A 6038-nucleotide genomic window follows, 5' to 3' on the forward strand; every position below is an offset into this window, starting at 1 on the left:
ATGAATGACAGGATGGAAAATAATCTAATATTTTGTGTCACAGGTTTTAAGAGATCAAAATATATATGTCTTTTAAAAGTCATGTGTAAATCCAAGGAAGTATTGTCAGGAAACATCGAACCCCATTTTATCTCAGCTATGGCTCCCCCAGCCACGCTTCCAAGACAAGCATCGTTTGGAAAATAAAATTACAGAACTAATATAATGAGCCATATCCTGTTGAGAGTTATTTTGGGAGGTGCCTACAGAAGGAGGGTTGTATGCTGCTTCTTCAATGCCTGGATGAGGACCCCCAGTTTGAGGCTTCCCTTCCAGAGAGATATTTTCTGAAAAAAAAAAAAAGAGTTAGGCCAAACAGTAACTGCACTGCAGAGCCTGGTTAGCTCTCACCCTGCTTCCACCGGGGCCTCTCTGCCAGTCACTCTGTTAGTTCATAAATAATATCTGTTTTTAAACTCAGAAGTGCAAATCGACCGTGACTTCGGCTCTCATATTTGTAGTTTGAAACATCAGAGAGCTGGAGTCTGCCAGAATCACCGCTTCTGAAGAAGCCAAAGCTGGTGACCCCGAGCACAGAGGTTCCCAGCCTAGACTGAAATGCACATTAGATGAAGGTAATTCGCAAAAGCAAAGCGTAGTCTGTGCAGGGGGTGGTGGGCCTTAGATGACATCCAGGTGCATCTAAATTGATACATTCAGGATATTTGTATTGGAAACTCTGGAGGCAAATAAGAAAAGCAATGACGAATTTTAAAGTTAGAAATGAGCTCCAGTCCTCTCTTCTCTGTCCTCAACCCCTGAAATGCCCCTGCTTGGGAGGTGAAGCTTCAGGTGGCCTGTGACATGAACTTGCTATGGCAGAGCACAATGCCATATCCTCATCTCCCATCCTGGCACAGAAGCCCCGAGAGGGGTGAGGTACTGGCTTGTCCCAATTGTTATCAATGAATAAAACCAGCTGTGCTTTCCAGTCTCAGAGCTACACCCTCCTCACCCTTCCCTCTCTCACCACTTCCCCTCCAAATCATCTACACCTCCTCACCCTCTCCCCCTCCTCAGCCTATCTCGTGGAACCGAACCAGGGACCCTTCAGTCAGAAGGCCTATGCTCTAGCCACTGAGCCAAACCAATCTGCGCTCTTCTCTCCTTTATTTATTTTTTTTTTTTAGGGCATAAGGCAGAGGGTTTTAAAGCCGTACCAAAAGGAGGGATAAAGAACTCTACTTCTCTACTTGGACACAGAGCAGTCCAAGTAAGACCCCACAGGCTTGAAATAGTGTACAAGTTGGGGAATTATGATGTGTTCCAACCATAAAGTGAAAGAGAGGATGCAAGCAGATGAGGTTGGAGAACGGGCTCCCAGGCTGTCCTCACATGGAAGTCATTACAAAGCATCTCTTTCCCACACTCCCTCCTCGTTCTCTTTCTCCCTTTCACCAGGTTCATCTATTTGCTTTAAAATAACCCCTCAATTGAAAATTGAAACAATTCAGGAAGGAAGACTTGCAACATAAGTGTCTGTGAATGCTCTGGAAATTAATCCGTTATATACATCATTCTTTTTTGAGGTTGTTTTATCTTCCTTCTAAAGAACTCAGAAACTCAATGGCAACTTGAAACAGAACCCAATTTAGTCCTGTCATTAGACCAAGAGGGTTTTATTCTCCCTGGTCCTCTGTCAGATTTTAAATGGATGTGGTTTTATTCCCCTTCTCATCTAATACTGGAACATATCCATCTACAGCAAGATCTCACTTTTAAATGATGTTCTTGTATTTCAAGAGACCTTTTAAAGGGGAAAAATAATAGCTCCACTCTAGACAAAGCTCATGGCTGGAAAGTGAGTCTATTTATCTCCAAAGATTCAACAAATTCTTACAAAGTGTTGGGCCCAAGTTCTTGGTGGCTAGAGGAGGAGGTGGCGATCAGAAGGGGGATATGACTTGCTCAGAGTCACATAGCTAAGTTAGTGTGTCACCTGTGTACTTTCTTTCTTCTCATACCTATTGGGTACTTTCCCTCGAAGTGAGACCCAAACTCTGGTTGGAACAAAAATTCCTGTCCTATGCTCTTCTGAGATATAGCACCCTAGGCAGTGGTTGGCAAACTCATTAGTCAACAGAGCCAAATATCAACAGTACAATGATTGAAATTTCTTTTGAGAGCCAAATTTTTTAAACTTAAACTATATAGGTAGGTACATTGTTTTTAACTTAATTAGAGTATTCCTAAGGCTTAGGAAGAGCCACACTCAAGGGGCCAAAGAGCCGCATGTGGCTCGCGAGCCAGTTTGCCGACCACGGTGCCTTGGGGATCTGCTCTCAAATGGACAGGAAATCATCTAAGAATCTAAGCTGCACAGTGGTGTGAATGAGTGAAAAAGGATTTCCTATCAGGTTCTCAGTGTAGGTGGCTCTGTTTAAGAACAAAGAAAAAAAAAGAAGATATTTAGAGAAGCAAATCTCCAGGGTAGCGTCTAATTACCAGGGACAGTGTAATATCATAGACACTGGCCTGGGCCCTCAGGCCAGACTTTCTGGGTTCAGGACCTGCTTCTGTCCCCAATCTTAGGCAAGTTACTTAATCTTTTTGTACCTATTTTCCTATCCCTATAAAGGGTTTGGTATGCATGACACAATATCTCATAGGATGGTTGGCGGGCTAAATGAATTAATACTTGTGTTTGTGTTCTAATAATACTTAGAACCGTGCCTGGCACATAGTAACTTCACAATGAACATTGGTGATTATCACTGATGATGGCATTTGAAGTAGACAAGCTGGGATTCCTGGGTGGTTGCTTTCTCCCCGCAAGTCCAAGACAAGTGCCCACCCAGGAGGAAGAAAAATCTGCTGTGTTTGGAGCGACAGGAGCATGGCTCCAAATTGAGTGAGAAGGTCCCCCATTTCCCTTCAAACATAAAGTTTGAACAAGGGGAAAGTAGGCGCCAGAAGAAACACATTTTCACTTGTGTTATTGCCACCAGAAAGAAAAAGATGGAGGGGGGTGATTCGGCCTACAGATGCCCTTATCTTTCAGTCAAGGTGGATTTGAAAGGGAACTAGGAAGCCAGCTCCTGAAGCTCGAAAACACTGACACCTGCCTCTGGTACCCTGCCTTCTACAGGGCAGAGGTCTTCTACATTCTCCACCTCTGTTTGCTTGGTTCGGGCAGAGGAGTAGCAATACCACACAAAGGAGAGATTGCTGAAAGGAAATGGGAGGCCTGGCATTATACCCTCCTGCTCTGGGCCTCAGTTTCCTAACGTGTAACGTATAAAAGATGGACTAAAGGCCCTCCAAGATTTCTTGTAAAAAAAAAAACAATAAAAAAAATACTCTAAGACTTAAAATCTTTCCAGAAAGGGAAATTGAGGGTAGAGTAATTAAGTGGCTTGCTCAGTGTTAAATGACAAACTCGACGTGTCCAAGATAACACCTGATCTTCTTCCACCCACACCTGCAGCCTTTCGTGCAAATCCATCCTTCCGGCCCCTCGGCTTGAAAACCTTGAAGTCATCCCTAATGCCTTTACTTCTCTCAGACCTTACATTTCTGTGCATCAGCAAATCCTGTTGTCTCTGCCTTCAAGATGTATTCTCCAAAGAATCTTGGAGAGTATTTAGTCCATATTTTATACTTTACACATTAGGAAACTGAGGACCAGAGAAGGAGAGTATAACGCTAGCACCTTCGCACTGCTTCAGTGCCACCGACATTGTGCTTCTGTCTGCTCCATTGAGGAGCAAGGGGAAGTAGGAACATGCTTGAGCAACTTGTTGGAGCCCCACTTCCCCCATATACAAAGTGAACATAATTCTGAGCATGTTCTTTTCCTGTGGAAGTAGCTGTCTTTCCCTTGTTGGTTTTGTATGAATTCCTTGTACATTCTAGATATTCATCTTTGGTTTGCTTTAGACATTGCAAGTAGTACCTTCTTCTCTTCTGTTGGCTATCTATTAATTTTATCCTTGCGCCCTTCATTGAACAGAAATCATCTATGGTAAGATGATATAATTTATCGGATTTTTTTTTGTCTTAGGATTTGTGCTTTTTATAATTTGTTTAAGAAGTCTTTCCTTAACTCTAGGTCAAAAATATTCTATTATATTTTTTCTATTAATTTTCAAACACTACCATTCAGACGAAGGTTTTTAATTTATCTGGAATCCAGTTATGTGTATGAGATTAAATAGGAATTTAGCTTGATTTTCTTCCACAAGGTGAGCCAACTCCATCTAGTAAGTAATTCATCCTTTGCTCTATGAATTGTGGTCTACAACTAAATTCTCATACATGCATGGGGTTGTCTCTGAACTGAACTCTGTTTTATTGGCCTAGTTGCCTATTCTTGCACAAAAACCAACTGTTTTTGTTACTATGGCTTTTTAAAAAATCTTTCCCCAGCTCTACTGAGGAATAATTGACCAAAAAATTTCTATGTAATTAAAGTATACAATGTCATGATTTTATATACATATACATTATGAAATATTACCATAATTAAGCTAAATAACATATTTATCACTTCATATACTAGTAGTTACTTTTTTCTTGTGATAAGAATGCTTAAGATTTACTCTCAGCAAATTTCAAGTATACAATATAGTATTACTTATTAACTATTGTTACCATGCTATACATTAGATCCTTATAAGTTATTTATCATATAGCTGAAAACTTTTACCTTTTGACCATCTTCCCCTTTCTCCACCCCCAGCCCCTGGCAACCACCATTTTACTCTTACTATGGCTCTTTAGTATTGTTTAATGTCTGGTAGAGTAAAACTCCCTATGTTATTTTTTAAGGGTGACGTAGTGCACAATATGCAATATAAAATATACTGATTTCAATGTAAAATTGACTCAGCTATTTATAGAATTTTATTTCTCCATATAAATTTTAGAGTAGTTTTTGCATAGATGGTATAAGAGTAAAGATTAATTTGGGGAAAATTGCTATTTCTATACTATTAAACCATCCAATCCAACAGAACATGGATGTGTATGTAGATCATTTTCTATATATTGTATTAGAGTTTTCTTTTTGCTTTTTAAATTTTGAAATAACCACAAACTTACAAGAAAATGTGAACATATAGAACTGAGTTTTGTGGGGGAGGTTTTCTGAGCCATTTGAGAATAAATTTCTGACCTGGTGCCTTTTCACTATGCCTTGACATTTCAGTGTGTATTTCTTACACACAAAGACATTCTCCTACATAACCCCATGCACCATCAAAATCAAGAAAGTTACATTGATACATTTTCACCTTTGATCCTAGGACTCCAAATTCTACCAATTGTCCTAGTACTATTTTACATAGCCAAAGATTATGCGGGATCAAGCATTGCCTAAGATTCAGCATGCTATGCTTTTCTTCTCTGCAGTTACTACTCCCCCCTTTCGAACTGATGAGAATTTGGGGGTATTTTAAAACTATATAAATACCCCATTCCTCATCAAATGTTCAATTTATGATCTTATTGGTTTGTATCTGTACTAAAAAGATTTTTCTGTCTTACTCAAAGGATTATAATCCATTATCATTATTATTTTGATGTTCTCAGAGTGGCCAATGAGAGGCCCTTTAATAGGAGTCCTTTTTTAAAAAATATATATTTTTTTATTGATTTCAGAGAGGAAGGGAGAGGGAGAGAAAGAGATAGAAATATCAATGATGAGAGAGAATCATTGATCGGCTGCCTCATACACACCCCCTACTGGGGATTGAGCCTGCAACCCAGGCATGTGCCCTTGACCAGAATTGAACTTGGGACTCTTTGGTCGGCAGGCCAATGCTCTATCCACTGTGCCAAACCAGCTAGGGCAGTAGGAGTCCTTTTGACATGTCCCAGTCATTTTTTGAGCACTTCCTTGATCTCTGGCAAAATGAAATATACCAGAATATCACTCTTTTATATATATATAGGGTGTCCCAAAATTCACACAAGATTTGCATTTCTATATATATATATACTAGAGGCCTAGTGCATGACATTCGTGCACTGGAGAGGGGTGGTCCCTCAGCCCGGCC

The sequence above is a fragment of the Myotis lucifugus genome, unplaced genomic scaffold (genome assembly GCF_000147115.1).
Source record: "Myotis lucifugus unplaced genomic scaffold, Myoluc2.0 scaffold_108, whole genome shotgun sequence".
Taxonomy (NCBI): Eukaryota; Metazoa; Chordata; class Mammalia; order Chiroptera; family Vespertilionidae; genus Myotis; species Myotis lucifugus.